Source organism: Halichoerus grypus, chromosome X (genome assembly GCF_964656455.1).
Source record: "Halichoerus grypus chromosome X, mHalGry1.hap1.1, whole genome shotgun sequence".
Classification (NCBI taxonomy): Eukaryota; Metazoa; Chordata; class Mammalia; order Carnivora; family Phocidae; genus Halichoerus; species Halichoerus grypus.
This window is the reverse complement of record NC_135727.1, coordinates 34,492,192-34,517,220: the sequence shown is the minus strand read 5'-3', so window position 1 is coordinate 34,517,220 and position 25,029 is coordinate 34,492,192. Positions and strand designations below refer to the sequence as shown.

Genomic DNA, 25,029 nt, shown 5'->3' with positions numbered 1-25,029 from the left:
CTGGCACTTGGTATATGTGGGATATCTTAATAGTATAAATAAAATTACTTTTAGGAATTTATTTCAGTAGAATGTTATTTTGGAAGCCCTAAATAAAAGTGATCAGGAAAATTATATTTAAGTTTACATGCCAGAAACTTCTGACAATGTGTCCCAAATGAAGGATAGTTTAATAAAATGAGATCAAAGAACAGGAAAAAAAAATACAATATCTCATTAAGTCAGCTACAAATAGTCAGCTTCTAGCCTTGTGAATAATATTTGATTAGTGTTTTTGTGTACTATATATATACACACATATATATATTCATATATACTTTTGTTGCCATTTCCATGTTTAAAAAAAAAGTTTTTGTCTGTCATTATGAAAACAGAGCTACCTAGATGAAGTGTCCTATATGAGAGGCAGTGACTGGCCCTCTGGGACCTGGATGGAGAGGTATGCTGTGTAGTAGGAATCTTTGCTATCCCGGGTCAGAGATGGAAAACTTTAAGCTCCAGACAAATCCAGTTCCCATCCTGATTCTCTTTCTTTACTATCTTTTTGGACTTTGCATAAACAAAAGAAATAGAGAATAAAATATATATAGGGCCAAATGAGGAAAGAGAATAGTAAAAGTTTTGTGTATAAATCTTACATCCTCAATGATAGACTGACCAACCTCCCTGGGATTCCATTTCAGAAGACATTTGGCAAAAGATCAAATTGCCTCTTGTTGCAGCCTCATTTTTCAGTTGTCTGCATAGACCTTTAAGGTAATAAAGGGTGTCTAGACCTGAATCCGGTTTAGTTCAGTGGATAACTTATAAGGACAGAAGAAACACAAATAGTAAAAATATGTTATTTTGGGTCAAAGAACTGTAGTTGATATCTTAAATATTTAACTCAATCATACACAATGTTTCAATTTATCCTCAAAGAACCTTGTAGAGAAAACAGGTAATTTTCTTGAGCTTTCGGAAGGGAAACTAAATCCCAAAGTGGATATACACATACAAATAACATGTGGCACAGCAGAGAGCAGATACTAAAGCAAGTCTTTTTCCTCCCTTCCCTACACTCATAAGAACCATAGAATATGTTTTCTTCTGTGCCCTGCAGATTGGAAGCAGGTTAAGCACCTGTTAACAGGATTGATGTTTTGCACATAAAATCTCTAATATAGCTTCTTATTCTAAGTAAGAATCCTTTAAACTCAAGCAGGATAACTGCTGCTCATGGATAGTGGGGCCCTGAGCTCATTCAGATTCACATTACGACTACTCTGGAAGGCCACTGGGGGAATGGTTATAGCCAAAGGCTAGCAGGTATTTCAAGTAACTCTACACTTTAATGAAAATCTCTCTAGTTCTGAGCCTGGTTTCCCTTTGTTAGATGTCAACTTATTTGTAAGAGAATTGGAGGCATGAGGTACAGGACAGGATTTTATAGGTTGACTCAGCAATGAGTTCTGTTTTCTGAAATATGGCAGACGAGGCTTTTTGGAACAACACTACCAAACGAGCATATTAGATATACGTGTATACGTGTGTGTGTGTGTGTGTGTGTGTGTGTGTGTGTGTGTACATATCAAAGAACTAACAAGATAGTAAGGAATTATGAAGGCAAAATTTTAGTCAAGGTTGGAACCCAGGTATAGGGTCAGGATTGAAGCAACTTTTGCCCAATAGATATTGGCTAAACAAGGGAGTTTGAAAGTATGCAGACAGGAACACAAACCAATCATCCTCATTTTAAGTTGGCACCCTACAGAACTATACCCTGATGGGAGGGTAAACCTGAACCACACTCTCATCCATATGGTTTGTAAGGAAAAGCACCTTGGAGTTGCCTTGGAGAAGGAAACTCTTTTTTATCATTTTTAACCACAAGCCAGAACACACAGTGATTTGCAGTGGTCAAAAAAGTTCAAGCTATAAATTTAGTTGAGAATAGTCTTGGAATATAGTGCCCAATGCATCAATTAAAAAAAAAAAAAAAAAACAGCACACAATGCAACTGACAAAAAGATAAAATTGAAGAGGTACTTCACAAAAGAAATCCAAATGAGTTTGAGTACCTTTACATATGCGGTACTCAAACTTATAAGTAATCAGGGAAATTAAAACCGCAATTAAATACCAATAAATAGTCACTAGATCAGCAGAAATTAACGTGTGATTATACTTGTGTTGCAAACATGTGGAACAATAGGAACTCATACACTGTGGTGGGAATGAATGTAAATTGATACAACTATTGAAAAATAATACAGCATTATAGGGCGCCTGGGTGGCTCAGTTGGTTAAGCGACTGCCTTCGGCTCAGGTCATGATCCTGGAGTCCCTGGATCGAGTCCCGCATCGGGCTCCCTGCTCGGCAGGGAGTCTGCTTCTCCCTCTGACCCTCCCTCCTCTCATGTGCTTGCTCTCTCATTCTCTCTCTCTCAAATAAATAAATAAATAAATAAATCTTTAAAAAAAAAAAAAAAAAGAAAAAGAAAAATAATACAGCATTATATAGCAATATTAGAAAAGTGTATGCCCTATAATCCAGAACTTCCATTGTTGAGTATACATCCTAGAGAATGGCTTACAACTAAGCATCAACATATGTGTAAAAGAATTATTTGTAGCAGTAATGCTTATAATTACCCCAAACTGGAAGCAATTAAATTATACAAGAAGCAGTAAAATGGATCCTGAAATTGCTGCCTCTAGTAATACAATCCAATATCATACAGATAAGAAAGCTGAGGCACCAGAAAGATACCCAAAATCACACATTTTTAAGTGACAGAGGTGAGATTTGCCTCCAAGCCATCAAACCCTTCTCATAAATTTGTTCTGTAGGAAATGGATGACACTAGGTAAAACTACATGAAGTTCTGAACCTAGTTGGTCTGAAATCACCTTGCAGTGTAGCAGCCTATTTCTCCCTAGCTTTCTCACTCAAAATGACTTTCTATACTGTCTTCTATTGGCGAAAAAAGTTTCCTCTGCTCTTTTCCTTTAAAAGCCTTCATTGCTAAAGAGCCTTGGTTGCTTTTTTATTCCGGTTTTCATTTTCTTAAGTGACTGTGGCAAAAAAAAAAAAAAAAATCAAAAAAACAAAACAAAACAAAAACAACAACAACAACAAAACAGTCTGATTAGCCACAGGGAATGGAAATGATGAAAGCAATTACAACTGTCGACATCGGCCAAAAAATATAATCTTTGGCATGCATTTGTACTAGTCACCCACTTCTGGGCAACAGTCTTCCCAAATTAAAAAACCCGTAAGAATCTTTTTCTGGAAGAGTGAACCAGAGAGGGAGGGAGAGAGTGAAAGCAAGTGAGATATTTGGAGGAAAAAAAAATTTTTTTTTGTTTCCTATTTCTGTCTTGAAGCCAGACGATCCACTTGCAGTTCTCCCTACCCTCCCTCTCTCTCCATATTCGGCTCCCACTCCCTCACCCCCGGCACCCACCCCTCCCCTCCTGGTGGGAAGCCCCCAAATCAACAATGCCGAGCCGACGGAAACAAATAAAACAAATACACTGGTCCAGACAAACAATTGATAAAACTTTGCAAAAAAGAAACAAAAAAGGAAAAACTAACCAACCTCAACCAACCAGCCCCCGAGCCACCCGGGGGCGCCTCCTACATCCTGTCGCACAGTCACACACGAAAGGCAGTGCGCCGGAGCCAGAGATCAGGAGCCGCCATCATCCGCAGCCAGGGGAGCAGGAAATACCGACGCGGCCCCCACAGATATGGAAACGGTAGTCAACACCGGGAGCGACCCCCAGGATGAGATGCCCAGCTTGCAGGGCAGCCAGGTCTCGCAGGTACTGCCCGAGCCAGGCCCGCAGCCCAGTGCCCAGCACCCGCCACAGACGCCCAGCCAAGGGGGCCCAGCCAGCGCATTGGCGAAAATGGCGGCTGTCGGCCAGAGCAGCCTCGGGGGCTCCAGCGGTGAGAAGCAGAAGCAGCAGCAACAGCACATCGATTGCCTGGTATGTGGGGACAAGTCCACCGGCAAGCACTACGGCCAGTTCACATGCGAGGGCTGCAAGAGCTTCTTCAAGCGCAGTTTGGGGAAGAGCCTGAACTTCACATGTCATGCCAAGCAAGACTGTCGCATTGACCAGCACCACCGCAACCGGTGCCAGTACTGCCGCTTCAAAAAGTGCATCGACGTGGGTATGAAAAGAGAAGTAGTGCAGAAGAACGGGAGACCGCTCGCCCAGCCAGCCTATGAGCAGTTAGTGATGACCAACGGGGAATCCGTCAACTCCCGCTCTAACCTGTCTGGATATATTTCTCTGCTGCTCGGTGCCGAGCCCTATACCCTGTTCGGGTCCGGCAGTGAGTGCGTGCAGCCCAACGATGTCTTGACCCTTGAGAACATTTGCGAACAGGCTGCCCGGGTGCTCTTCGGCGCCGTTGAATGGGCCCGGAAGATGCCCTTGTTCCCTGACCTGTCCACCAATGACCAAGTGGCCTTGCTTCGCCTCACCTGGTGTGACCTGTTCATGCTGAACTGGGCACAGTGCTCCATGCCCCTCCATATCATCCCGTACCTGGCCACCACCAGCTTACGCACCTCGCCGGCATCCTCCAACCAGGGGGCCATCTTTATGGACCACGTAAAGATTTTCCGAGAGCAAATGGAAAAGTTCAAAGCTCTGCACGTCGACCCCGCCGAGTACAGCTGCCTCAAAGCCATAGTCCTGTTCACTTCAGATGCCCCTGGCCTCTCGGATGTAGCCAATGTGGAAAGCTTCCAGGAAAAGTCCCAGTGTGCTTTGGAACAATACGTTAGGAGCCAGTACTCCAACCAACCAACGCGATTTGGAAAGCTTTTGCTTCGCCTCCCTTCCCTCCGCACAGTCTCCTCCTCAGTGATAGAGCAATTATTTTTCGTCCATTTGGTAGGTAAAACCTCCATCAAAATCCTCATCCGGGCTATGTTACTGTCCGGTAACAGTGGTAACTAGCTGTGTATGGCAATTCAAAAAATAAATCAAAATAAGAAGGGGCATTGAAACAGAGAGAGAGAAAAGGCAAAAGACTGGCTTGTTTGCTTAAAATTCCTTCTGTTAAAGGATAGATGTTACAAGTTTGCTAAAAGAAGAGAGGGAAAGAATTTAATGGACTGTGAGTTTAAAAAAAAAAAAAAGACTGTTTACAGTATACCAAAAAAAACAAAAAACAAAAAAACAAAAAACAAAAACCCAAAAAAACTCCTGTGTGGGTCAGAACAGCCTGCTACTTATTTTTGTATAAAAAGGAAATTAGCCTTTCTCTCTCTCTTTTTTTTTTTTTGGTAAATTTTTGAAAAATATTGCTAAAAGTGCATTTAAGGAGATTGGAAGAAAACTAGCAGAATAGAGAAAGTAAGTTTTTTTTTTCCAAATTATTAATTGTCCTTTGTCTATGTATCTCTAGCTGTTCTTTTCTGTACTGTTCTAGTTCCAAACCAGTTTATTCTGTGGTTCTATAATAACTTTTGGTATAATCTTGGTATCTTAAATGCTGTGTATCCTTAAAATATATGTTCTGCAAGAATTAAAACTGAGTCCATGAAAATATCTTAGGAAGACATCAAACTTTAAAAGGCAACTCAAAGATGATGGAAACACACTTATAAGTGGTATCCAAAAATTTTACGTGAAATTGAGCACTCTAATTTGAGAACTGAAGGAACCACATACAACACTTAGGTTCCCTTACCCTGCCTCTCCCCTCAAAAGACACCCTGACTAACCTAGATTTTTAAAAATAGTTTAGAGAATGAACTGTGGGATTTATTGGCAGCAAGGAATGTGTCTAAGACACATGCTGTCGTTTTGAATAAAAAGTGAACTTTTGTCATTTGAATTGAGTCCCACTTAGTTCTTGAATTGTTATGAAAATCCTATATTTATATATTTGGAAATCCTTTTAATTATAATTGTTGGCATTATTTCCTTTAAAAAAAAATGTGATTGAAATCGGCATGACAAAGTAACACTGTCTGCACTTAGAGGTAACATGATTGATTCAGTATCTTAGAGTTTACAGTTTGTTTGTTTTTAAATTAGTTTTTTTTTTCTTAAGTGCAATATTTCAGTATACTGTAAAAGTTATAATAGCCGAACCATTTGGTCAAGTGTTATATTCCAAGAAAATTGAAAGTACTCAGAAATTAAAGTATTATTTATTTAATGTCTTAAAAACTAATCTTTTTCTGAGCCACCCTATACCCCAAATGAGAGTAAACCATCTACCCTAGGCCTGGTCCCCCAGGGGATTCCATACCACACAAACCCACCAATTTTGAAAGAGCCTTCCAAAGTTTCATGGAAACAAATAAGTAGACACAGTGCATCGATTTTTATATGCAGAGAAATTTCTCTCAGGATTGTATTTTAGGATTTTAAGAAGGTAGATGATAGGGGAGCATGACAAGCAAGTCATGAACAATTTGGTCACAAAAATCTCTTTATGATTTCACAGGTCAGAAATATCTACCTGTTGGTATGGGGAAAAAAAAAGACTCAAAAGTTTACAGATGCTTGAGAGAAATCGTCTTAAGTATAAGAGATTGAATTAAGTTAAATAATCTGGAAAAAGAAAGTTATAAAATGACCATGTAATTTTGGTCTAAAAGGTGTACCTTTTTCTAATTTCTCAAAGCGAGTTTTCTTTCCATGCAGAAACAAACATATCAAAGCTCAATTGTTTAAATTGAAGTATAATTGAAATACGGCATGATGTTAGTTTTGTGTGTACAACATAACGACCCCACATCCTCACAACACTTGTTATTTTTTGTCTTTTTGATAATAGCTATTTTGATAATTAGGGAGGTGATATCTCACTGCTGTTTTGAGGCATATTCATATTTCCCTGATGATGAGTGATGTTGAGCATCTGTTGGCTATCTGGATGCTCCTGTGGAAAAAATGTCTTTTCAGATCCTCTGCTTATTTTTAAAACAGATTTCTTGGGGTTTTGTTGTTGTTGTTGGGTTATGGGAGTCCTTTAAATATTTTGGAAATTAGCCCCTTAATGGATATATGATTTGGAAATATCTTTTCCCATTCAGTAGGTTGCTTTTTTATTTTGTTGATGGTTTCTTATGCTGTGCAGAAGCTTTTTAGTTTAATGGAGTCTCATTTGTTTATTTTTGCTTTTGTTACCATTGCTTCTATAGTCATATCCAAAATGATGTCCCTTAGACCAATGTCCAGGAACTTACCACCTACGTTTTCTTCTAGGAGTTTTATGGTTTCTGGTCTTACATTCAAGTTTTTAATCCATTTTGAGTTCATTTTTTCTCCATTTGTTTGTTTCAATGTGAAAATATTTGTTTATTTGTTTTTACAAATGTATTATGGTAATATAAGATATGAACAATGTGAAAAACTGGATGGGAAGATACGATAACTCTATTATTTTTGCAACTTTTCTGTATATCTGAAATTATTCCAAAAATAAAGTTCTTTAAAATCTGTATATAAGTGTGTATTCTTCCTTTCTGTATCTTCTTATTATATTCCACTAGGAGTGCCTGGGTGGCTCAGTTGGTTAAGCATCCAACTCTTGATTTCATCTAGGGTCGTGATCTCAAGGTCATGAGATCAAACCCCATATTGGCTCCACGCTCAGGGCAGAATGTGCTTGAAATTCCCTCTCTCCTTCTCCTTCTGGCCCTCACCCTTCTCCTGTGCTCACTCTCTTGAATAAATAAATAAATAAATAAATAAATAAATAAATAAAATCTATATTCCACTAGATTGTTTGTATTTCTAGGTGATTACTATTTTGCTTTGAGGTATAATATTCATAGAGTGAAGTGCAAAAATCTTAATTGTATAGATCAGTAGGTTTTTTTAAATCAGTAATTTTTTAAACACACATATATACACACACAATTGTAACCCAATCAGTAAGCAACACCATGCCCCAAGAGATAATCACTATTTTGACTTCTCTCACAATAGCTAAATACCTGTTCTTGAACTTCATATAAATGGAATCACAGTATTTTATTTTGTTTGTTCACTTATTTTGTTTTTTAGATTCCACATATAAGTGAAATCATATGGTATTTGTCTTTCTCTGTCTGATGTATTTCACTTAGCGTAATCTAGGCTCATCCATGTTGTGGCAAATGGAACATTTTAATTCTTTTTTATGGCTGAGTAGTATTCCTGTGTGTGTGTGTGTGTGTGTGTGTGTGTGTGTGTCACATCTTCTTTATCTATGATACCATAGGGTACTTGCCTTTCTAACTTTGGCTTACTTCAGTTATAATGCCCTCTAGATTCATCCATGTTGTATTTGTGGTTTTTCCAGTTTTCTTCTTATAATTGATTTCTAGTTTTATACCATTGTGGTTGGAAAAGACGCTTGATATGATTTTAGTCTTCTTAAATTTATTGAGACTTGTTTTGTGGCCTAACGTGATCTATCTTGAAGAATGCTCCATGTGCACTTGAGAAGAATGTGTATTCTGCTACTTTTCAGTGGAATATTCTGTATATATATATTTATCTGGTCTAATATGTAATTTAAGGTTTATGTTTTCATATTAATTTTCTGTCTGGATGATCTATTCATTGATGTAAGTGGGGTATTAAAGTCCCCTACTATTATTGTATTACTGTCAATTTCTCTCCCTTTATGTCTATTAGTATTTGCTCTATGTATTTAGGTCCTTCTATGTTCGGTGCATAAATATTTTAAAATATTATAACTTCTTGGTGGATTGACCCCTTTATCAGTATGTAGTGTCTTTTGTTATGTCTTTTTTTTTAAAAACCTATTTTGTCTGATATCAGTATAGGTACCCCTAATTTCTGTTGGGTTCTATTGGTATGACACCTCTTTTTCCATCCCTTCACTTTCAGTCTGTGTGTGTCCTTATATCCGAAGTGAGTCTTTATAAAAGACAGCATATAGATGGGTCTTGTGTTTTGTGTTTTTTTTATCTATTCGTACACTATGTCTTTTGATTGGAGAACTTAATCTATTGAAATTTAAAGTAATTATTGATAGGCATATACTTAGGGTAATTCTGTTCATTGTTTTCTGGCTGTTTTGTGGTTCCTCTCTGTTCCTTTCTTCTTCTCTTGCTCTCTTTTCTTGTGGTTTGATGACTTTCTATAGTGTTACGCTTAGATTCCTTTCTCATTATCTTTTGTGTATCTGCTATGGATTTTTGCTTTGTGGTTACCATAAGGCTCATATATAGCAGTCTAGATATTTAACAATCTATTTTAGTTGATATCAGGCTAAGGTTGAATGCATCCTAGAACTCTACATTTTTCCTATCCCCACATGTTTTATGTTTTTAAAGTCACATTCTACATCTTTATGTGTATCCCTTAACTAATTCTTACAGTTACAGTTATTTTTATTACTTTTGCCTTTTATCCTATGTACTAGCTTTATTAGTGATTAATTCACTATCCTTCCTGTATATTTACCTTTTGAGGGGAGATTTACACTTTCATATTTTTTCTTGTTCCTAATAAGTGCCCTTGTTTTTCAGCTTGAAGGAACACTTTGAACATTTCTTATAAGGCCGGCTTAATGTTGATGAATTCCTTCAGCTTCTGTTTGTCTGGAAAGCTCTTTATCTTTCATAATAATAATAACCTTACCAGTTAGAGTATTCCTGGTTGTAGGTTTTTTCCTTTCAGTGCTTTGAACATATCATGTCACTCCCTTCTGGTCTGCCAACTTCTTGCTGAGAAACCTGCTGACAGTTTTATGGAAGTGGCCTTGTACTAACAGATTGTTTTCTCTTGTGACTTTTAAGATTCGCTCTTTAGCCTTTAACTTTTGACATTTTAATTATAATGTGTCTTGGTGTGGGTCTCTTTGTATTCCTCTTGTTTGGAACTCTCTGAGCTTCCTGAACCCAGATGTCTGTTTCTTTTCCCAGGTTAGGGAAGTTTCCAGCTATTATTTCTTCAGATACGTTTTCTGCCCCCTTTTCTCTCTCTCTCTTCTCCTTCTGGGACCATTATAATGTGAATGTTATTCTGCTTGATGTTAAAAATAGATCCCTTAAGCTATCTTTACTTTTTAAAATTCTTTTTCTTTTTGCTGCTCTTTTTTGGTGAGTTCCACTGTCCTATCTTTTAGTGTGCTAATTTTACCTTCTGCTTCCTCTATCTGTTGTTGAACCTCTCTACTGTATTTTTCATTTCATTTATTGTATTTTTCAGCTCTGTGACTTCTGTTTGGTACTTTCTTGTGTTCTCTCTTTGGTGAAATTCTCTCAATGTTTATCCAGTCTTCTCCAGAGTTTGGTGAGCATCTTTATGACTGTTACCTTGAACTTTTTATCATGTGAATTACTTACCTTTGTTTCTTTAAGGTTTTTTTTTTGGGGGGGGCTATCTTGTTCTTTTGTTTGGAATATATTCTCCTGTTTCTTAATTTGGCCGAGTCTCTGCTTATTTCTATATATTAGGCAAAATGGCTGTGTCTTTCCCAGTCTTGCAAGAGTGGCCCTGTGTAGGAGATGAACTTTATCGTTTAACATTGCCCTAGCTCTTGGCTGTCTCTTAAACCTTTATAATCATCTAAGCAACTTGATTTTCTCTTGGTAGTTCCCAGTTGTTGAGGGTGTGCCAAGTCCTGTGAGTGTTCCAAAGGGGGGGGATCTCAATTAGCACCTAGTTTCAGGCTGTTAGAAACTAGACCCCCAGACAGCAGCTTTTAAGGTATGCAAATATGTATAAGGAGATGTCTACTTAATGACAGGTGCAAAATTGGAGGCTCCAGATTAGTATATGAGCTCCTTTCTGGGAGGTATCAGTGAGCTGTAATGAGGCCAAGTGAGAACTCAAAGATGGTATCCCCCAGCCTACATTCCCTAAGAGCACTTCTGTAGCCTTTAGATGTGTGGGAAACCTGGAGGTTGCCCCTCAGACTGGAGCTCCAGATCAAGTAGATAGGCCTTTATCATGGGAAGACTGGGGGTATGTTTCAGTCTGCTGTCTGTGCAGTGCCTTTGGGGTGGTAGCTTGCAAAGAACTGTCTTTCCAATTGTTCCAGAACTATAGGGCCCAAAAATGCAGCTCACCTTAGCCATTGGAGTCAGGCACTCAAGGGGCATCCCCTATGTGGGCTGTACACACCAGACAGTCTTGGAAGGGCTGCAGCGGAGTTGTGCACAGGGGTGGGGCACTCCCCCTGGCCAGTTTTTATTTTTTTGAGGGGAGGCTGTGGAGTGCTGCATGGGGGTGGTGCTCTTGCTGGCTGGCTTAGGCAGGGTCATAGGGAATACCACCAGGGCTAGCAAGTTAGAGGGAGACTGAAAAAAAATGGCCTCTGCTAACATCTCTATTCTTGGAGAGAGTTCCAGTAGGCTCTTGCCCTTCCAGCAGACACTTCAAGACTAGCAGGTGAATTTTCTTTACATATGGTCTAATTGCTTTTCAGACTGCTGCTTCTGCACTGGGTCCCAGGTGAATGAGTCTGCATACAAGTCCTCTAAGGGTGGAGTCTCTGTTTCCTACAGGCCCATGGCTTTTTTTTTTTTTTTTTAAGATTTTATATATGTGAGAGAGAGAGAGAGAGAGAGCACGAGTGAGGGGAGGAGCAGAGGGAGAAACAGACTCCCTGCTGAGCAGGAAACCCAACGCGGAGCTCTATCCCAGGACCCTGAGATCATGACCTGAGCTGAAGGCGGATGCTTAACTGACTGAGCCACCCAAGCACCCCAGCCCCATGGCTTTTAAAACCAGACATTTTTGGAGCTCATCTCTCTGGTGTAGGTCTCAAGGGTCGGGGTGCCTGATGTGGGGCACACCCCTAAGTCCTCAGGAAGATTTTCCATATTTGTGAGATCCCTCCCAACTATGGGTTGCAGCACCCTGGTGGGGTCTTTGGTGATACTGCATCTCTGCCTCTCTTACCCATTTTGATGTGGCCTATTTATCCTCTGTTGTGGAGCAGCTCGTTCAGGTAGTTCTCAGATCTTTTTCAGAGGGAATTTTTCCATATGTAGCTGTAGATTTGTTATATCCGTGGGAGGAGGTGGATTCAGGATCTTCCTATAGCACCATCTTAAACTGCCTCTCAAAGCTTAATTTTAAATACCCAAAATATCCCCTAGAATAAGGAAGAAATTGATTTTTCTATATATTTTGTGTTTACATAAAAGTTTGGAGGATGAGAATATTAATAAAACTAGGAGAAAACTAAGTAATTCCCTGTCCCTGCCCCTCCATTCCCTTGCCCCCACCCTCAGACTAATCTTAAATCTTTATTAATCATATAATTTTCAGACTCTAATGACATCTTATGCTTTATCAACATAAATACTTCTTAATTGAGATGAAATGAGGTACAGATAGGACAAAGTCAGGGACATTTTGGGGGAAGTTGCTATTATATTTCAAATTCAAGTTTTCATTTTGCCACTTTAACTTATGTCTGGGGAGGAAATGACTTTATTAATGTCAGTCTTCTCAAAGTACACTTGCCATGGTCTATTCTTAGAAGAACCATTAGAAAAATTACAGTTCTTGAGAAAACTGAGACATCCGCCTTAGTGACATGTTCTCAAGAAGAAAATTATTTGCTTCAGACTTTTGGCCCAGCGAAAGTTTTGTAGGAAAGATTTTGAAACAGCTTAATTGCCCTTTTGTGGTAATTAAAATGAGAACTACTTAAGATCCTAATTGTGCCACAGAATTCCAAATGTTTTAGTGTAGTTGTTATTTTGTTACTGTACAAGAGATTTAAGATTCATGCTTCATCATATTTTACACTTACGAGGACCAAATATCCCACCGTTTCTCATTAACTGGAGGTATACACACTACACAATGTTGACTCAGATCCTCCTAGCAATGCAGCTTCTCGTTGGAAATTAAAGCCTTTAAAAATGTCATTAATTCTTTTTCAGTTGATTCCTAAAAGGAGGCTAACCTGTTACAGGCCTCTCAGCGAGGAAATAATTATCAGTAATTATAATTTACCAGTGATCTTAATTAGAAGTTACCTTAAGTGATAAGATAAAAAAAAATGCCAAGGAACCTCTCAGAATTTAAAAAGTGAGCTTTGAGTTGAGAAATTACAGAACATGGAGGCCACCAAAGTGGGAAATACTGCTAACACACCCCCAGCCAAGGACAATATTGATAAGAGAGAAAGGAAGAACCTCTTCTCTTGTGTTCAGGTACGAGTTTGGAGGGTGAGGAAACGGCTCACGTATACTCCAGATTCCTCACCTTTATTTGGTTGATAATAGCACATACCTCACATGATTTAAAGACTAACCAATATAATAAATAAGGCACCTAGAATAGTGCCTGGCACATAGTAACCAGCATATAAGTATTGCCTACTACTCTCATAAAATAGTATGTTTAGTATTCTAAGGATTTTGTTTTCTATCAAGTTTTTACAGTTATCTACAGGCCTTTAAAGTGTCTTTTGAACAATGCTGAGTTGTGTCTGTGCCTCCAAGTACTTATATTTTGACTAAAATATTTTGCATAGGGGCGCCTGGGTGGCTCAGTTGGTTAAGCAACTGCCTTCAGCTCAGGTCATGATCCTGGAGTCCCGGGATCGAGTCCCGCATCGGGCTCCCTGCTCGGCAGGGAGTCTGCTTCTCCCTCTGACCCTCCTCCCTCTCATGCTCTCTGTCTCTCATTCTCTCTCTCTCAAATAAATAAATAAAATCTTTAAAAAAATAAAATAAAATAAAATATTTTGCATAAAACAAATTGCTTTGTTTATTCTTAATAGACAATAAGTGACTGAGCGGTCTGTGAGGGACATTACTGCATTGTTTTTGTTCTTTAGTTATGTTAGGACCTAAAAAATATCTATATAACCTATACAGTACATGTAGTTAGTGTGTCCCATTCTTCAAGATATCTAGGAACAAAGATCCCACTATCCTTTTTCAGGATAATCAAAGACCGTAGGGTAGTCAAGAAATTTCAGAAAAGTTCTAAATGTGAATATTTAGTTCTATGTCCTTCCAAAGCTTTATTCTCCTACCCATTCTATTGTCTTAATAATGAGTTTGAAACTCAATTGCTTTCCTACCACATGGATATGTTTAGTGATATGGATCTCCATTAAGTATCAAATTAAATGTGTAAAGGAAATAAAGTCCAAAAGTACCATTACATTGAAATTCTTTACAAAAAGAAAAATTTTCCAAACCCCAGCCAATGAACCACTTAGGTTTGGCAACATTTGAGTTGATCCTGTTCATTATGGAAAAACAAATTTTCTATTTTATGAGAACTTATTGTAATAGGATGTAAGATATATGGATAGATGAGATAGATAGATGATAGATAGATGATAAATGACAGATATTTCACTTATAAAAATTCCTTTTGTAAGTTAAATTGGAAAATAAGCACTCAAAAAATATACAAGTATATTAGAGATACAGAGTAGAAAATGATTAGCCCCTTTTCTTTCTCCCGTTTAGAATATAGCACTGCTTACCTTCCCACCAATATATTAAATAGACTCTGCCCCTTATTTTTTGTGCATTTAAATGAACTGCATGAAGCTCTAATCACAAAAAAAGAGTATTTTGGACATTTCTTCTCAATCACAAGTTTTGCTATGGAAACGATATAATATAAATACTTTTGATCAAGACTATTCAGTTCATCACTGAAATGTTTGGAAATTTTAAAATAAGCAAACCAAATGTCAAATATCATTTTCTAGCAGTAGCAGTAAAAGGAAATTGTTGAGAACATTTTGAATTCTGAATAGATGTGGCTTTTCTGGTCATGACAATAAAAAGCACAATGAGCACATCAACCAAACCCCTAAATGGGATTGCATATTATATAATAATAATTCAATCACATTACAGATGTGATCGTACGGTTGGCAGAAAAATTAAGTGGCCAAACACATTCATCAATGTCCTATTACATTAATCTGAACATGCTCATGAATACTTATAGATGGATATATGCCTAAGTGTGGGAATGCATACTTACACAAAACATATGCACATGAACACACAAGAATTAACATGGTCCACAAAAATGTTCTCAGCCCCTTCTGTAATCCACAGAAAGTCAAAGTAGAATCACTTTAAGAAGAGCTAATCCACTGACTTCATCTCAGGGAGGGAGAGTATGGGGTAGAAGAAACAAACGAATTCTTCCTCTCTTCTCAGGAAACATTGAAAAATTTCTCTCCCACCCCAAAGTTTATAACAATTTCATGTCTAAATAATAAAAAGAAAAGTGGGAAAACTTGAGCCAGAGTCTCTCCAGTATTTGTCACTTTGAGATAGGTGGTAAATTCATTCATTCATTCATTCAAATAGTTACTGAGTATCTATACTGGGAATTGGATTTACAGTGGTAAACAAAACTAACATTGTCCTTACCTTTAAGGAGCTTATAATCTTGTAGAGAATCCCAGACAGTAGACGCACAAGCAGACAAACATGGATAGTGCGTTCGAACAAATACTTACAAAGTGGCTAAGAGATTTTGGAGACTGGAGTTTACCAGTTCATATTTTTCATACCTAAACTGGGCCCGTGGCTTTTGGATGGTCATTCTCATTCACTGTAGCCACAATTCTTGGAATGTGACTGTCTGCCTCAGAATTACCTGGTATTCGAATCTGCATTTTACAAGCTCTTCAGGTGATTATGATGTACCTCAAAATTCAAGACTCGCTGTTCTATATCATGATCTTTCTTTTAGATAGTTACTAAGGTCCACCCATCGTTATCCAGGCATATGACAACAGCAGCACGATTTTCTAAGTCATTCTGCCTATGATCTTCTTGACTAAAGTGTCACACAGAAATGTATTCATCGAAGCCAGTGCAGAGGGAAAGTGAGAATTTGCACAATCTTTTTTTAAAAATTATTATTTAACAGTGAGGCTTTTAGGAAGATATTGATATTTAACTTATCTAACCTTCTAAGCAATGCACCCCTGGCTTGTCACTGTCCCTTCATTCATCAATGTCCTTAGGACATTCAACTTCTGTTTCTCATCTTTTACTGAACATTTAACATAGGCATACGACAACAATTTGTGGAAACGAGAGGAAAGAGTCAAATGTTACCTTGCCACCATAAATCTCCATCACTTGTACCGCAATATATTTGTTCCTCTCTTATTGTCTGTGCGTATATGTGTTTTAGATGACTATACCATAAGTAGGATTTTATGTCCCGATTTTTCTGACTTGACGTTATTTTGATTTGATTTGTGAACATAGGCATAATTTACTTTGGTGATAAGTCATCATGTTCAGTGACCTCTGGCTGGTCCACAAAAAGACATAAAGTAACTATTCAAAAGTCTTTTCCCAAAAGACTTTATGTTTACCACCTTACTTCAAATATCCAGCAGAGAGAATTAACATTCTGAAAAACTAGACATTGAAATAATGAAAAGAGGAAGAATATGTAGACCTCGACGGGCTCCCTATAGGGTGACAGAGCTGCAAGAGTGTAGAAATCATATCAAGCAATGTCTGCACACTTTACTAGAAGTTGGCTGGCAAGCTACAGATTCTATCATGTGTTAGTTTTATCATTAATAGTTTATTCACAGGTGGGGCGCCTGGGTGGCTCAGTTGGTTAGGCGACTGCCTTCGGCTCAGGTCATGATCCCGGGGTCCTGGGATCGAGCCCCGCTTCGGGCTCCCTGCTCAGCCGGAAGCCTGCTTCTCCCTCTCCCACCCCCCTCCGCTTGTGTTCCCCCTCACGCTGTCTCTCTCTCGCTCTCTGTCAATTAAATAAATAAATAAAATCTTTTCTAAAAAATAGTTTATTCAGGGGAAAAAAAGGAATATAGTTAAAATTTTCATTTCTATGCTGATGCACGTATTTATTTAAATGACTGTGCCGTTTACAAATTATTTTGAATATCATCTTTGCATGTATGTGGTCTCAAGATTTCTTTCCCTTGCAGGCTCTCCTTTAGAGGTGGAAGCTGTTCTGGAAATCAGGATAGATTCTCTTCAGCTCTCAGTTGCTTCCCTGATCGTTCATTAGGATTTATCCTACTGTGGCTCCATTTTTCAAGATCTTGAGTGCCTAGGAGCAGGGGTAGGCCCACTCTGTACGAGCTGGATGGTAAAAAGGGCAAGGGACTCCAGTGTTAAGTGGTGACTCTAGACCATCCTCTTTTCCGCTCCTCTTGCCACGCCCCATCTCACAGTTGGTCAGTGATTGAGACTTGGGGCTCCTTCCATCTGCCATCAGAGACAATCAGACCTATGCAGATCAAATGCTCTGGATTTTCAGGGACAGGTCTGATTACATCTAATTTTGTCATTTTGGAAAGGACAATTAACTTTTGACAGAAAGAGTTGCTATATAAGTCTATAGTCTTCAATCTTCAAAGAATGATCTTTTTTAAAATTTTTTTGTTGTTATGTTAATCCCCATACATTACATCATTAGTTTTAGATGTAGTGTTCCATGATTCATTGTTTGTGCATAACACCCAGTGCTCCATGCAGAACGTGCCCTCTTTAATACCCATCACCAGGCTAACCCCTCCTCCCACCCCCCTCCCCTCTAGAACCCTCAGTTTGTTTTTCAGAGTCCATCGTCTCTCATGGTTTGTCTACCCCTCCGATTTCCCCCCCTTCATTCTTCCCCTCCTGCTATCTTCTTCTTTTTTTTTTTTCTTAACATATATTGCATTATTTGTTTCATAGGTACAGATCTGAGATTCAACAGTCTTGCACAATTCACAGCGCTTACCAGAGCACATACCCTCCCCAGTGTCTATCACCCAGTCACCCCATCCCTCCCACCCCACCCTCCACTCCAGCAACCCTCAGTTTGTTTCCTGAGATTAAGAATTCCTCATATCATTGAGGTCATATGATACATGTCTTTCTCTTTTTGACTTATTTCGCTCAGCATAATACCCTCCAGTTCCAACCACGTCGTAGCAAATGGCAAGATGTCATTCCTTTTGATGGCTGCATAATATTCCATTGTATATATATACCACATCTTCTTATCCATTCCTCTGTCGATGGACATCTAGGCTCTTTCCATAGTTTGGCTATTGTGGACATTGCTGCTATAAACATCGGGGTGCACGTACCCCTTCAGATCCCTACATTTGTATCTTTGGGGTAAATACCCAGTAGTGCAATTGCTGGATCGTATGGTAGCTCTATTTTCAACTTTTTGAGGAACCTCCATGCTGTTTTCCAGAGTGGCTGCACCAGCTTGCATTCCCACCAACAGCGTAGGAGGGTTCCCCTTTCTCCACATCCCCGCCAACAGCTGTCGTTTCCTGACTTCTTAATTTTAGCCACAAAGAATGATCTTTTCATTACATGCATTAACCTGTATTTCCACATTCCCACCTTCCTATAGGAGGAAATTATTATGGATTTTCATAGTTACCTTTCTCTTCTAGCGATCAGCTACAAAGTATGGCGTAAGAAGAGTACAGGGTTAAAAGCCAGGAGGTCTGGGTTCTAGGTCTGACTGTACTACTGATGATGTATAAACACAGGCAAATCAGTAAACAACCCTCTAGACTTTTTAAAAAGTTTTTACTTAAATTCCAGTTAGTTAACATATAGTGTACTACTGGTTTCAGGGGTAGAATTTAGTGATTCATCACTTACATATAACACCCAGTGCTCATCACAAGTGCCCTCCTCAATACCCATCACCCATTAGACTTTTTTTCATTTGCTTATTTATCTATCCATCCATTCATTCGTTCAAACAACACATACTAACTACCTACTTTGCATCAGTCACTCTTCTCATCACTGGGGCTGGAACCGTGAAAATAACAGACATGAAGCTTATATTCATGGGAGGAGACAGACAAGAAACGAATGAGTAAATTATAAAGTTAGATGGTAATAAGTGCTGTGAAGTGAAGTAAGATGGTGAGAAGGAATAAGAGGTATCTGTGTGTGTGTGTGTGTGTGTGTGTGTGTGTGTACACGCACAGTGCTTTGTTAATGATGCCTGTACAAGATTACTTGATGGTGTTAGATTTTAGTATTTGGTTTCTGTTTGTGGCAATTTCAATCTATGCTTTACTCCTTTCTCCCTAAATGAGAAAACAACATGAAATGAGCAAAAGCTTAAGGCAGACTCACTAATGTATCAAACACCGAAATTACATAACCAAAATGCCTGCCTCTTAGTCCTAGATGTGTACTTTGTTGCTTACGTGAGAGGCAAATGATCATAGAGGCAAACAATAATAAACACCTGCGTGTTTGTACTAATTTGTGGCTCTCTTGTAAGCAGCAGAACCTTATCAGTTTATATTCTACAGATGTGCCCTTCTTCAATTTATTGCCTAGTTTAGCCACACCTCTTTGAAATTTAAGAGGCTATTTCCACCCCATATCAAACAGACCAAGTCACCAGGAATCAACAATCCATGCTCCAGACTGGAGAGATCTTTCTTCCTGTTTGTTGTGCTGACAGAGAGCTCTCATTTCTCAGTCAAGAACGCTGGGGGTCAGGAATTGTAGGATTTCAATGCCTCAGAAATCATGCTGTTGTTGTTTCTCTCCCGTTTTCCTCTTAAGATGAAATATACTTTCTAGCTTATAGAGATCAATTTGGATACCTCCAAAGGAAGATCTCAATATATTTATTTACAATAAGGGAATTTTGATTAATAATAAGTAGCTATAAACACCTGGGAGATACAATAAACGCTAGAGGTCCGATTTGCTAATTTTTACCACTATAAAAATTCCAGTTTGCATAAAGCTTAAGTGTTAGTTATACAAAAACCACAGGAAACTTCTTGGATTTGTAAAAGAGATATATCTTCTTCAAACAACTTAGAACAAATGAAACAACTTCAAACAAATAACTTAGAACAAATAAACAACTTAGAACAAATAAACAACTTAGGACACCTATCCAGACAAACAATCGTATACTCTCCTCTGTACCTTCCTAAGACTAAATATGCTTGGCTTGTTCCTTTCTGTGCCCACTTTTCACCACCCCATGATGGTATACAAGAATGAAAAGTACTGTAACCTGAAGATGGAATGCCCCCCTTGTCTCAGGATTATGTCTTTAGTTAATTGTACCTGCTCACTCAGATGAATGTTCCAACAAAATGTGTCTTTCCTCTAGTAACAGTCCACATTAAATTGTTTGGGAGAATGTCCGTTGTACTTGGAAATACCCCTAAGAAAAATGTGAGTTGTCTCTAAAACAATCCATACGAATAAGGTAAGTTTCACCGAATCTGGCTCTGGTATCTATCTTCTTTTTCCATGGAAGAAATAAATCCCTTCTATGGCTTTGCAAATCTGCAGGCAGAAAAGTGTTCTGATGAAATAGCCCATCTGAAAGGAAGACTCTATTACTGATGCAAAAGCCAAAATGAGTTGACTTCCTTTAGCTTACTTGCATTATTATCTTATTCCTGAGCATGACTTGTTGCAATTTATAAGACTTCAGTTAGGCAAGTTATTTAAAAAACTATGCCGTTTTGGTAAGACCAATATGTCATCACTTTAAATCCATCTGGTAATTTTTTGGTCTCCTTCTATCTTGAATTTTGATGCCTCTAAGGACTACTTGCAGATTTATCAAAAACAGAATAGTATTATTTCACCTCTGGCCAAGAATTCTGAAGGCCTTTGCTGTTCATCTCTTCCCCAAACCCAAATACACATACTCTTCCCTTACCTCTATGGGTCTCTTCATTCTTTGTTAAATGTTTCAGAAGATGGGGCTATGAATTAAATATCAGAAAAGGATAATAAAAATAGAAAAGTAGAGAAATCAAGGGTTGGCAATTCTAAAGACAGTGACAGTATCACAGATAAAAAACTGGAAATTCTGTAACATAAGCACACTACTTAATGCTCTTACGTATTAAAAACCTTTAAATTTGAAAAGCACTTTTGCATATGGTATCTCGTTTAATTATTATTATTTGTACCAATAACTGAATGCAAGTTGGGTATAATTAGCTTCATTTTATTTTTAGAGAGAGATAGAGAGTGGGAGACGGGCAGAGGGAGAGGGAGAGAGAAAATCTTAAGCAGGCTCCACACCCAGCATGGAGCCCAACATGGGGTTTGATCTCAAGACCCTGAGATCATGACCTGAGCCAAAATCAAGAGTCAGACGCTTAACCCACTAAGCCACCCAGGTGCCCCTAATTAACTCTTTTTTAAAGTGAAGAAAATGAGGATCAGCGAGATTAAAAAACTGTCCTAGTTCAGGAGTGGTAGAGTTTAGGTTAGAGCCCAGCTCTGACCCACTGCAGAGCTTCAGCCCTTTATACCAGTGGCGCAAAGAGATAGTAACACAGTGACACAGTGACACAAAGAGGTAGTATCACGCTTCTCAGGTATCAGGTATGGTGATAAATTGAGTACAACACCTGCAACCAAGTATTCCTTTTTTCTTTCCATTACATTGAAAACCAGAAAGGGTAATATGCTTATGATAGTAAAACGAATCATTGTTAACACAGGAACCAGAAATCCTGTGTCACCCTTGACCCTGTTCTCTTTCCATTATCGCATTCTTTCTTGCCACATTGTGGCCCTCATAGCTCCAATTCACCTGTAGTTGGCCTAAGGTAAATTCTGGTGAAGACCATCTAATATAATTTTCTTATAATTTTTAATAGAGTTTCCTATTATTTTATTTTATTATTTTATTTTTTTTTTGCCTTTTTTAAAATTTAAACTCTACCTCTGAAACTAATCATACGTTATATGTTAATTAATTAGTTTCCTGATTATTAAGAGTTCAGTTTCCCGGATTGGGCAACGCTGAACTTTGAGTTTCCAACCTAAGCTCCTACATGTATAAATTAAACATCCATGGGCACAAAAGTGCCCATGGATTTTTACATCTCGCCCTTAAGTGAATTAAAGAATAAATGAATTGTTGTGCTATTGGGATTAAATAGGGTTAGTGGCTTTAAAAGAGCACATTGTTCCCTAAATGTTCTCAGTTGAGAGGTCGGCAATATGTATTAATCAAGCTAAATACTCCTAGGCAGACTGAAGTGAGTTTGTTCTCATGAACAGAGCACCTGGTTGTTGCAGCAGGGAACAGTATATATGGAAAAGGATCATTCCTGGGATATGGGGACAGAACCATCATCAATTCGGGAAAGGGGACAAGCAATGTCCCATTGGGACACAACAGTAAAATTAACTCTGTTCTTGTCACCTATACCAAGTGGCGTGGTATTCGTGTTAGCATTTGCCCTGTTAATATAATTTCAGTGATCTTCTTTTTTTTTTTTTTTTTAACATACAATGCGATTTGGACATATCTATATTCCTCAGATAATTAGGAAGACAACGACTAGTTTACACCCAGGGTGTGAGAGCCAGAAGAGACCTTAAAATTCAAATACCTCAGCTTCCTCATTTTACAGACTTGGAAACTAAGATTCCGTGAGTTTAACTGATTACTTTAATAACACAAAGGTAAGTAGTATGAGAGCCGGAAGTGGAGTCTATATCCAGGGTCTGACCATCGAACCAGACTGCATTCCTTTAAAACCAAGGCCCTGATTCTGCCAGGAACTAATTAATCTTACCAATTCACAGTGCTTGGGGTTTTAATGTCAAGAAATGATCTAATTCTTTACTTTTCCTAGCTTGTGTGTATTTCAACATGGACCTTTGAGGACTAAAGTCTTCAGTTCCATTTAATAATTTTTAAATGGGAATGTGAACAGAAGGATACATAACTTAAGGGTCTTGACTGATGTGTCAGGCCAGCAGTAGGTTGCCTACACAAAAAGAAATTTCAAATGGTGCTTATATTCTTTACAGTTACAATTAAGTAAAAACCCATCATATTTTCCACACAAAGATAAATATGTTATGGTGTTAGTTATGACATAAAAACACTAAACTATAAAACGCTGTTGTTGGTCATAGTAAAGACAATGTATTATCTTAGCACTGAAGAAAAAAAACCTGTTTCATTCTGTACAAATCTACCTTATACTTCTAAACTCCTAAAACATTAAGAAACATCTTCTGTGAGTTAAGCAGTTAATTACTGAATAAAGTATTTTGATAGTCATTTCCATAAACAGTCCATAGCATGTAGTGACAATATAATATAATAATAGAATATAATAAGAGAATATAATAACTATATAATTAATAATTTAATTATATATAATTAAATATAATATAATAATTTCCCTCACAAAAGGAGAGCATTGCTCAAATCCTCAGTACCGTTTAACACTGAATTAATTATATTTAAAATTAACTCTCCATCCTAAATTACAGTGTTCTCTATACAGCTTAAATTTTACTTAAACTTTGACCATACCAGTTTCTTAGTATTACCTTGCTATTAAAAACACCACAGAGTGAGAGAGAGGGAGGAGCATGAGCGTCCTATTATCCATATTCTTCTCCCCTTCAAATGTTCGGGCACAAGTGACACAGAAATACAAGACATAATCCCTACCCTTGATATTTATAGAAAGATTAAAAAAAAAAAACAATGCAGAGCAGTTTAGACTAAGTGACAAATATACAATAAGTCTCATGTGAGGTGAGAGAGGGTGACTAAGGATTAATGGTCAGGCAGGAACTCACTGAGACAACATCAAGCTCAAATGGCATTTTCTTGAAGCTCAAAGTTGCTGTTAATGAATGTTAAGGATACAAAACTTTGGTTTTAATGTGCTCATTTCTTCATCAACATGGTATTCTTCAGATAAGCGGTCTCTGCCACAGATTGCTAATAATGAATGCCACTCAGAATTATAAAATAATGAGATCAGGTGGTGGGCATTAAGGAGGGCACGTGATGGAATGAGCAACTGATGAATCACTGAACTCTACCTCTGAAACTAATAATACACTATCTGTTAATTGAACATAAATAAAATACAATTTAAAAATAACAATGAGATAAAGCAAACATTATGAACTCTTTGGCATTTGTTAGTATGATTTATGTCACCACTTGTGAGTTAAAAGTGGTTGGCATGAGCCATAAGTTCAGTAGTCACTCAAAATTCCTCCCCCCTGAAAAATAAAAGTAATTATTTTAATTACAAAGATTCTGTCTTCTTTTTTCAAGGGATATTTGAAGGTTTTTTTTGAGATACTTTTTTTTATTATGTTATGTTAATCCCCATACATTACATCATTAGTTTTAGATGTAGTGTTCCATGATTCATTGTTTGTGCATAACACCCAGTGCTCCATGCAGAACGTGCCCTCTTTAATACCCATCACCAGGCTAACCCCTCCTCCCACCCCCCTCCCCTCTAGAACCCTCAGTTTGTTTTTCAGAGTCCATCGTCTCTCATGGTTTGTCTACCCCTCCGATTTCCCCCCCTTCATTCTTCCCCTCCTGCTATCTTCTTCTTTTTTTTTTTCTTAACATATATTGCATTATTTGTTTCATAGGTACAGATCTGAGATTCAACAGTCTTGCACAATTCACAGCGCTTACCAGAGCACATACCCTCCCCAGTGTCTATCACCCAGTCACCCCATCCCTCCCACCCCACCCTCCACTCCAGCAACCCTCAGTTTGTTTCCTGAGATTAAGAATTCCTCATATCATTGAGGTCATATGATACATGTCTTTCTCTTTTTGACTTATTTCGCTCAGCATAATACCCTCCAGTTCCAACCATGTCATTGCAAATGGCAAGATCTCATTCTTTTTGATGGCTGCATAATATTCCATTGTAAATATATACCACATCTTCTTTATCCATTCCTCTGTCGATGGACATCTTGGCTCTTTCCACAGTTTGGCTATTGTGGACATTGCCAGGAGCAAGTTTTTATAGCAGTTCATTTAGCCCTCACCACTGAAGTAACTCACATCTCATTGTTAGATATGACTCCATAGACCCTGCAGTGTGCGTGTGTCAGCTCATATTAGTCACAGAGGGACTCGAGGCGATCTAGCAAGCAGTGGGGAAGGTAAGGCAGCAGTGAAAGAACTTAGAGAGCCCATATTAGGTAATAGAGAGTATTCTGCAGTCTTTACTAGGCAATGTGGAAGAGCAGACGTTAACACAACTACCAAGGCCTCATTTACAAT

At 38.1% G+C, this 25,029-nt stretch overlaps 1 protein-coding gene and 1 pseudogene across 1 annotated transcript in view; both read left to right on the top strand.

The window, feature by feature from the left end:
- Positions 1-25,029, top strand: part of HTR2C (5-hydroxytryptamine receptor 2C) — a 295,563-nt gene that overhangs the window by 175,491 nt on the left and 95,043 nt on the right. The window lies entirely within an intron of this gene.
- On the top strand, positions 3,625-4,965 carry LOC144380480 (COUP transcription factor 2 pseudogene; annotated as a pseudogene).